The following is a 10,200-nucleotide window of genomic DNA, read 5'->3' as shown; positions in this document are numbered from 1 at the left end:
AGTGTCAGGGTTGTGCCAAAAAAATGACGCAATCCTGGTGCAAAATCTGGGCCTCAACTAATAATTCTTTTTAAACCCTACCACAAAGAAATTGGCAACAAGTAAAAGTATGGTTGTAGATCTGTTCTGCTTAATTTGTTGCAAAGTCTGCATTTTAAAATATTTTGTGGGGTTGAGGCATCTGCCCCAGAAGTGCCCAATAAATCTCAGGGAATAATACTAATGGTGCGATAACTCTGAAGGTTAACACATTTTTTGGAGAGATCTGTGTTTTGTGTAGTCCCAAAGTTGAATCAAAGAAGTATGGAAGAATAATTTATCTCCTGCAAAACATAATCAGCCACTGTTCTGGGGGCGTTTGGGGATTTATGAACCTCTATTTTGCTGCTACCCACTTCAGGTTTGTTATTAACGATATGTCAACACACAAGGTGTGCATCTTATACAATGTTGTGAGAATAAATGTACCACTTAATTATGCAATACTGCTCTGATCTGTGTATGTTATAACATACACATGTCTCCTGCAAACCGCATCATGTAACATGCAGATTGTGGTGTCTTCTTATATAAATAAAAGAAGAAGAACTTATGAATTCAAAGAGTAGCTTTAATTAAAGCCTCAGCCACAGGAGAAATCTTCAACTGCTTCACAGGACAGAGATGCATTCCAGAATCTCACATGAGAATGGAATACAAACATTCAGAACTCTAATATATTAAAGGTACAGATACCAACATTAAATACATAGCGATATCACACATCTCCCTCCTAAAGAGAGTTTAAACAACAATAATAAAAATGTATACTACAGATACCCAAACAATTAGAAAGGTATGCATCTATGGTAAATAGTCTCTTAAATAAATAGGAGGTCTACGTATTCTTTGACTCCTAAGGGAAGATGAGGATAAATTTGCACCATTGACAAAACTGGAAGATGAAGAATGTAATCTTTGTCTTCCACACAAAGAGTCATGTAACGGGATTCTTGACCTAATCACAACCACTCTGCTCTTGTTCCAAATTCTCCCATCTTCTGTTTTAATGGCATTTCTAAATACTTTCACTACTGCTCTCACCTCAGTATATTTTGACCAAGATCTACACCCAACAGGAGCTTTTATTCGAACAAGATCACCCACTAGTACCTTCTGTACACTCACACCATTTCTTTTATCAAAATACAACTTTCTTTCATCCAACTTCCTCTCCTAATTCTTACGCCACTCACCAATTCCATTATCCACCAGACCCTTGTTGAGATCCATCCAACCAGGACACAACCAAGTGTTGGGAGCCCTCCCTTTGAACAACACAAATGGAGACTTCCCAGTTGTCGAGTGGGGCGCAAAGCGATACGCAGTTATCCTTTCTTGTAAAACCGATTTCCAATTCAAATTAGATGACCTTGCCAATTGTATAGCCTCCTTCAAAGTTTTATTAACTCTCTCAACTGCACCATTAGTCTCGGGATGATACAAAGAACACTTTTTATGTAGTATCCCAGACCTCTTCATATATTCTTCAAAATTCTTAGAACAAAATTGTGGTCCATTGTCAGAAAGAAGACTATTAGGAAAACTCTCTTTCTTAAAAAGAGCATCAAGAAATTTTATTACTTCTTCCGAAGTGATCTCTCTAACAGCACACACCTCTATCCACCTAGAGTACAAATCCATCAAGACTAATAAATAAGGGGTATCACTCACACCTGACAGAGGGCCAACTATATCAATAGCTACCTCATCCCAAGGATGACTTGGCAAAACTCTCTTAACCATGGGCATCTGCTTAGTTTTCAATATTTTATCACTGGCACAGCACTCTGGGCAATCCCTCACTAACCTCTCAATCTCCAAATCCATGCCAGGCCACCAAAACTGCAAGCGTAAAATTTCTTTAGTTTTAACAATACCAAGATGACCAGAATGGGCATGAGACAAAAGTTTCTTCCTAATACCCAGAGGCGGTACCATCTTTGTACCGCGAGTTAAGAATCCAGAATTTGTAGAAAGCTCATCAGAAACTAAAGTCCATGGTTTCTCTAAACGAGAATTACTACCCAAAGACAACATCACCTTTTTATCTCTTCATCCTTCTCAAGTTCATCTCTCCATTCCTTCTCCTCAATGGCTCCTTCTGTAATCTCACATACATTTATGAAATCATCAGAACAACCACATTCATCTTCTTCTACAAAATTCTCCTTACCCACCATTCTTGAGAGACAATCAGCAGATTTGTTAGATATTCCCAGAATATAATCAACAGAAAAATCAAACTCCTGTAAGGATACAATCCATTTCCTAATTCTTGAGGAGATCGCATCTAAACCCTTTTTTATCAAAAACCTCCTTCAATGGTTTATGATCTGAAAGAACAGACACCTTTGTCCCCCAAATCAGGTTCTTCAATTTCCTTAGAGCCCAATAGATGGCAAGAGCCTCCTTCTCTATTACAGAATAGTTTACTTCTGAACCTCTCAAACACCTGGAAGAGCAACAAATCAAACAATCCTTTCCATTTCTTTTCTGCATCAAAACAGCACCAAGACCTTTACAAAACAGTAGGTAACCCTGGTATAAATGCCTGAAGAGAGGGAGCCTTATTCAATTCGGATTTAATATCATCAAATTCCTTCTTGCACACTTCAGTCCATATATACTCAACATTTCTCGCTGTCAACTTCCTCAATGACTGAGTTTTATCTGCAAAATTACAAATACATTTGCCATAAAACTCCACCATACCAAGGAAGGAAATCAATTCTTCTTTATTCACAGGCTCTTTAACCTTATCAATAGTCTCCACTAATTCCTTTTTTGGAAAAATTCCTCGATCAGTTATTCTATGACCCAAGTAATTTACTTCTTTTACACCAAATTTACACTTGCTTCTTTAAAGTGTCATACCCGCATCTTCCAAACGTCTGAGAGCAGCACATACCCGACCATAGTGTTCATCCATACTGTTGCCATAAATAAGTAAGTCATCTTGATAGCACCTGACACCTGGTAACCCTTTTAAAATCCTAGCCATAATTCTCTGGAAAACGGAAGCCGCAGATACAAGGCCAAATGGCATCCTCTTATATCTGTATGTGCCCATGGGAGTGATGAAAGCTGTTAAGTCTTGGGAATGCTCATCTAATACAACCTGGTGATAGGCTGATGCCAAGTCTAAAGTGGTAAAAAATCTAGCCCCTTCTAATGTACTCACCATCTCATCTATGTTTGGAAGGGGGAACCTATCAACTACCACTTCTTTGTTTAGCGCTCTGAGATCAACACAGAGTCTAATTTCACCAGTTGGTTTCTTAACCACCACTACAGGAGCTAACCACTCAGTAGCTTCCACTTGTTCAATCACACCATTCTTCAACAACTTTTCAATCTCCTCTTTCACCTTCTCTTGTTCCATTAACGGTATTCTTCTTACTTTTGCTACTATGGGAATGGCTCCTTCTCTCAATCTGATACGATGCTTGTAACCCTTTAAGCATCCTAAACCTTCTCTAAATACATTAGGAAACTTATTTGTCAAATCTTCACACAAATCTTTTCCTATAACTTTCATATCCACGGTGTCTATCTGATGAATTTGAACTTGTGGGTAGGCATTAGGATTCAAAGTTACACCAAGTTGACCTTGATGTACCCAACCCAATAAAGTATCTCCTTTTTTGGCAACATAAATTTTTCCTACAATGGTCCTACTCCCAAGTTCTATCTCAGCCATGAAACAACCAACCATTTTAATCGGATTGTCTGAATACCCAAGTGGTCTCACATCTGATCTCATCATTCTCACTTTACCAGCAAAATGCATTTTAAATAATTCTTCATCTATTAAAGTTATACGAGAACATGAATCAAATTTGAAGTTAATCATGACATTTCCTACTTTTACATCATGTTTTGGATGATCAGATACTTCACATTTTATCTCAAAAGTAATGGTTCTAACTTGAGGTTGAGATTGACTCCAACGTTTCCTTGTCAATTCAGGTCTAAATACTTTTGTTCTACAACATTTTCCATAATGCCCTCTCTTCCCACACACATTACACGTAATCTTTAATGCGGGACAAATTGGAGAGTTGGCTAAGTGACCTAATTGACCACATCTGAAACATGAAAATCTGTTACTCTGTTGTGTAAAATTGTTCTGATTTGCCGAACCTGATGCCAAATTCTCTTTTCCAGAACCAGTTTGAGTTTCATTTGTTTCATTCTTCTTAACTTGACAAACAATTTCTTCAACTTTCGTTTCTTCTTTTTTTCATTCAATGACCCTTTATCTTTTTCTTTTTTCAACTCTCCAACACACTTTGTCATATGTTCCACCTGTTTTGCTATGGCCAATACTTCTTCAAGCGGTGGTTCATCTTTTAACCAAAGTTCTTTTCTAATCTCATCATGTGCGCACCTAAGTACAAATTGATCTCTTATTCTTTCATCAAGGGTTAAACCAAAGTTACAAGAGGACGCTAATTTTCTCAATGAAGAAACATAATCTTCCACAGTCTCATCTCCTTTTTGCTCTCTTAAACCAAAATGGTAACGCTCCATTATGGTACTGATCCTCGGGAGATAATGTTTATCAAGTTGAGCAATTGCAATTTCGTATTCATTTAAGTTGCGTTGTTCTCCAGCAGATAAATCAGGAAGATGTTCTAGCACATCCTGTCCTTCCCCTCCCAAACAATGGAGAAGAAGAGAAACCTTCCTTTCTGCACTCAAGTTAGTTCCACATACCCTTGCATAGTTCGCAAATTTTTTTTCTCCATTTTTTCCACTTTATGTTTGGTTCTCCAGAGGTATTTAAAAAGAAAGCAGGCTGGGTTACATTTTGCATCTTTCCACTAAGTATGTATTTTCCTTTTTTTTAAATTTTTTTTTATTAAGCCTTTTTAACAGTGTGAAACCTTTTACTTATGCTAAATGAATGGAAGTGCCAAAATTCTACTAGTTCTTGTAAATCAGCACCTTCTGTAATAATTATGATGGAAATCCCACTTTGCTATGTCAATAAGAACCTTCAGATTATGCAGAATAATTGATAAGAATGCTCTTCCTTGTGAACATTCCTTTAATGTTCAGGACATATTGAATTCAGACAATTACCATTCATAGAATCCATTAACAAAGGGCAGAACAGAAGTAGAATGTCAGTAGACTTCACGTTCTTTTCTTTCCTGGTGCACGCACGGACAGCTTCAGCGCGAGTCAGGCTTCAGCGCGAGCGAAGCAGCTCCAGCGCGAGCAATGACAGCTTTAGCGCGAGCGAAGCTTCAGCGCGAGCAAAGCTTCAGCGCGAGCAAAAACACCGCGTGTCTTCTTAAGACAGAGCGCGAGGGAAATACGTTGCTCCTCCCAAATGTCTCCGCTCCCTTATTCGTAATTAAATTATAATTTCAAGTGATCCGCCCGCCAAACTCCTCACCGCATTTGTCCCTGAAACCAATACCGCCGCTGGGAAGTCTCCGCTTCCTTTCTTATTTTCTTTATAAACACAGCCGCTGGAGGAGTGCGCGAATCATCCTTCCTTTCTTTATTCTCGTGTTGAGGCAAAGCCCTGGGTTCACCCGATCGTCGCCATAATAATGTGGTGTCTTCTTATATAAATAAAAGAAGAAGAACTTATGAACTCAAAGAGTAGCTTTAATTAAAGCCTCAGCCACAGGAGAAATCTTCAACTGCTTCACAGGACAGAGATGCATTCCAGAATCTCACATGAGAATGGAATACAAACATTAAGAACTCTAATATATTAAAGGTACAGATACCAACATTAAATACATAGCGATATCACACAGATCACAGATTTTTATTTTATGTAGATAGGTAAGTGGATTATTGCTTTCAACACAGAGATCCTTTTGATACCTGCAGTTAATACATTGTAATGCTGGTAGTAGACCACAGTGAGCTATGAAGGACATTTGACTCCTACACCTTGCAACCCTGACTGTCTCGTGTAACCCATTTTGAACATTGTTTTGCACACTTGCATGATTTATTTTGAAAGGATAATGTGTATGTTATGTAAAGCTCTCTAACACTTTGTATTGTGATGAATAGCGCTATCAAAGAAATAAAATAGTGCTATTTAAATTGTTATTTGTGTAAAGACTGGGACAGACACACACATCTGACAGTCTTACAGTGCATGCATCTTATATACAGGGACTGGACAAAGTCAAAAGCTGCCTCTCTTAAGTACATGAAGACATAACAAGCTGTGTGCCTTTGATTCGTCTCTGGTGCATTTGTATTTAAGTGTGAGGTTCCAGCCAGCCATCAGTTCCATACTCGATCAAAAGGCGGCCTGATAGCCCCTTAACTTCGGCACCGCTGAAGGTGATAAAAAAGCCCCCCGCCCGCCTGCACGTTGCTGCTGTGAATGGAAAGCAGGCAATGTGGAGGAGCTGTTGAACGTGTCCCGGTGTCTGAAAATTACACTAGGACAAGTTCAGCATATTTCTGTGGGACCCAACTTCCTGACAGGGTAGAGGGTGCCCACCCTGGGAAAAAAACGGGTGAATGCTGTGTACCCATGTGTACCCCTACACAGGGAGACAAAATCCAATCACCAGTGGGGGCTGTGGGAAAGCCAGTGGATGACATGGGGGGACATTGTGAGCCTACGGAGGCGGATGGGGAGATGTGGGGTCCTCGAGGGATACAAGTGGACCTGGGTGGAGGTCACGACATGTTGTGGGTGAGATGCAAATAGTTGAGAGTGAGATGTGTGGGAATGATAGTCCCATGGGACGGTCACAGAGGGCAGAGCGGGGGCATTGAGTAACATAATTGAGATCTAGGTGCTTGAGGTGAGATGTTCAAAGGTTGTGAGTTTGATGGGGAGATCTTAGAGAGATAGAACATGCCTTTGACTGTCATGAGGGGGTATCCCTTTCTCACCTCTCTTTTTCATCAGTATGAGAGGTCTCAGTGTTTTGGTGGGCGCAGGGGTCTTCAGCTCCTATTTTCAGAGGGGTGCCTTGGCATCAAAAACTCCAGATTTAGTATGGATACTGATTAATACTTAAGAAATAGTTTGTGGAGGGCGACCCTTAGCATTTAAAGTGCCCAAAGGTAACTTGATTGCTCAAAAACTATAACAAGTGCCTGAATGGTGATGCATGAACTTGGCCAGCACTGAAGGCCTGTGACGTATGAAGAGCAGGCAGCCCACGAGAGAGCATGCCAAACTGACGCACCCCCCATCATCACCGTTTGCAAACTGCCTTCGCATTGCAGTGTGACTGATGTTCTAATCACTTGCACTGTGATTTGCATATCACAGGTCATATTACCTCCTAATGCATGAAGAGAAGGCATTCTATGCTGCCTATGAATGGTTGTGAACCCAGGAAGTAGGCCTCTGGAGGACTCTAGAGCTCCGTCAACCAGTTCATCTTCCCTAGATGCAGAATTTTTTTTAATGGCCCTTTCCGCTATAGCAGAAGGTTTGCTGTTTAAATAAAAAAATTAAAAAATCTACCTTTTTAGGTCTCGCCTAGCGTTGCAGCGCTCATGCGCTGCAGGCTCTGCGAGGCTTTCTGTAGTCAGGATTTTCTGGGAGTTCAGTTTAAGCCCAGCCCATCATTTTCATTGGGTCGCGTCACCGTTTCTGCTAAACGCTGGCTTTCCATTGAAAAGGAGGCTTTTTAGTTACCGCCCTGTCTCTTTTTGGGACGGCCCATCCAGACTCGATCATGTACTCGCGGAGATTACACGGTGGGCTTTATCAGATGGATGAGCACTATTTTCTTTCACTCGTCTTTATTAAAGGCAGCTGCATGTTTGTTTTTGCATTGCGCTTTCACTTAAAGTGAAAGTACGGCGCAAATATAAACAAGTGGCTGCCTTTCTGGAATGGCGAGCGCTTGTTTTAATAATGTAGGGATTGGAGTAACTCGAGGGAAACTTGAGAGACCCAAACAGGATCGGAATCCAGTCAGGAGGGCGCAAAATGAATGCTTCAAAGATTGCAGTTTACCACCGGCCCGGTGTCTCTTGGCACTGCGGCCTGACATAAATAATGGAAACTTGACAACGAAATCTGAAAATGGCCTTTAAATAGGTTTCATGTGATTTAACTTGTGTTTTGATGGGAGCTGTTCTGCAAGTAAAGTGAAACTCTGGCTTGCAAGTTTAATGCCTGGCCTCGATGGCTGCCTCTCCCGCTGTGGAGACATGAGAAGTGGGGCCAGAGTGACCAGACATGGGCCATGTCGGAAAAAATACCATCACCCGGGGCTGTGCTTTGAGAGCGCCCAGACAGGCCTTTTTCTATGGCTGGCTCTGCATGTGAACATGTAACATTGCCGAAGAGTTTGGAAACATCTTGCAGACAGGGAAGGAAATGGGGACCAGCTTTGTCTAACTTAACAGGGGGCAATGGGGTACCATGGATGGAATGGGCACATCCTGTTTTTATTATGTATGCATTTTGTGCAGCACTGTGCATGTAAACATGAAGCATCGTTAGTTACAGACACATGAAAAGGGGTTTCCTCTATGCTTGCTGGGAGGTTTCTCTGACGCAATGCTATTGCAAGGACCTACGGGAGTGGGGTGACTTGTAGAGCGGTGGAGAATAAGGGGTATTAAACGCCCAGTATCGGTAGCGTAAACAACCATGTAGTTCCTAGAGGCTGTAGCGAGACCAGCTGGTTGGCAAAGGGATGGATAGAAACAGGAGGCCTGTTTTTGGGAAGAAGAAAATACTTCATAGGTTACATCAAAATACCAGGTGGATTATATACGAGCCTTCACGTGTTCTTTTGCCTCATAGCACAGCTGGGAGGCTCGTTGTGCAACCAGTTCTGGTCTTTTCCATAACAGCGCTCCATACGTGTTTTTTTGTTTTTTGGGGCCCACGTCCTTGACGCTTTTTATCCTTCCAACAACTTTGTGAGTGTGATCGAGAAGAACGTCACTTCCGGTCCCAGTATACCAGCCTATTCCCCCCTCTCTCCCTCCACCAGTGTATTCTCTGACCTAGTTTCAGTGTGCTCCCTGTCCAAGTCCCAGTATTAGTGTACATGTAAATGTACAGGAATTTATATAGCGCAAATCACCAAGCGGTTTCTAAGCGCTTGCTTAGGGAACCCGTCCTGGTATTCCCCTGTGAGATAACCCCGGCAGGGTATCCGTAAGGTGAAAGCCAGGCATCCCGCCGCAAGGGGCCGTTGTGGAGATTAAGCAAGCTATTGCCCAGAGTCGCAGAGTGTGAACCCGTGAATCGAGTTGGCACAGGAGCGAGAATTGTCGAGTCCATGGACATTTTAGGACTCAAGACCCCGCCAAGCCGGGAATTGAACCCTGGTCCCGGGCTGACCTCTGCTTCCAGGTCTGCCTCCTCTAACCAGTGAGCCACACTTCTCCACACTTCTCCACGTGTCACTGTGTCTTTTGTGTATCCCTGGCTGCATGTGTTGCCTGTACACGCATTCCTCTATAACCAGGGCCTCTGGAATTATGTGGCAGCCGACGATCAAATTATGCAGCAGATCTGACTTAAATATGCAACCAAAACAGCGAATCGAGCAGCGTAATGCAGGACATTTGTGATGGTATTACTTCATTATTTTGTCATTTGTTTACAGGTTATCACTATCTGTGCAAATATTTAACCTCATCAGTATTAGTTTGACACCCAAATAAAGCAACACATGTCACCGCTTTTTGTTGTTGTTGTTTTATTTATGCTTTTATTGCAAAGAACCAAGTCAGCAACATATGAAATATTAAAATATATTGTGGATTAATGCAACATAGACAAATACAAATTTGTTTAGCATACCCATTAGAGGCTTCTCTGCCCCCATGTTTCTGCATTTTTAGTAACTTTTGATCTGCTTGATCTGCTTGATCTAGCAACATTTTTTTGACAAAATCTGCAGATTACGCAGAAGATCATGGATTGTGTGCTAAATGAATAATTTATGAAGGAAACTGCACTGAGCACAACAATCACATCATTCCAGTGACCTTGTCTATAACCCATATTGGTGCTGGTATGTGGCTAATCAAGTTTTGGAGAGAGGTTTATGCATATCATCTTCATTTACAAAACTGTTATACAAAAACTAAACTTTTAAAATTAAATATATTCTGTTTCTAACAGAGCCTGGTATAATCAGGAGTGTTTGTGCTACAAAATGCATTAGGCTGTAAAGCACA

The sequence above is a fragment of the Lissotriton helveticus genome, chromosome 7 (genome assembly GCF_964261635.1).
Source record: "Lissotriton helveticus chromosome 7, aLisHel1.1, whole genome shotgun sequence".
NCBI lineage: Eukaryota > Metazoa > Chordata > Amphibia > Caudata > Salamandridae > Lissotriton > Lissotriton helveticus.
This window is presented reverse-complemented; position numbering follows the sequence as displayed.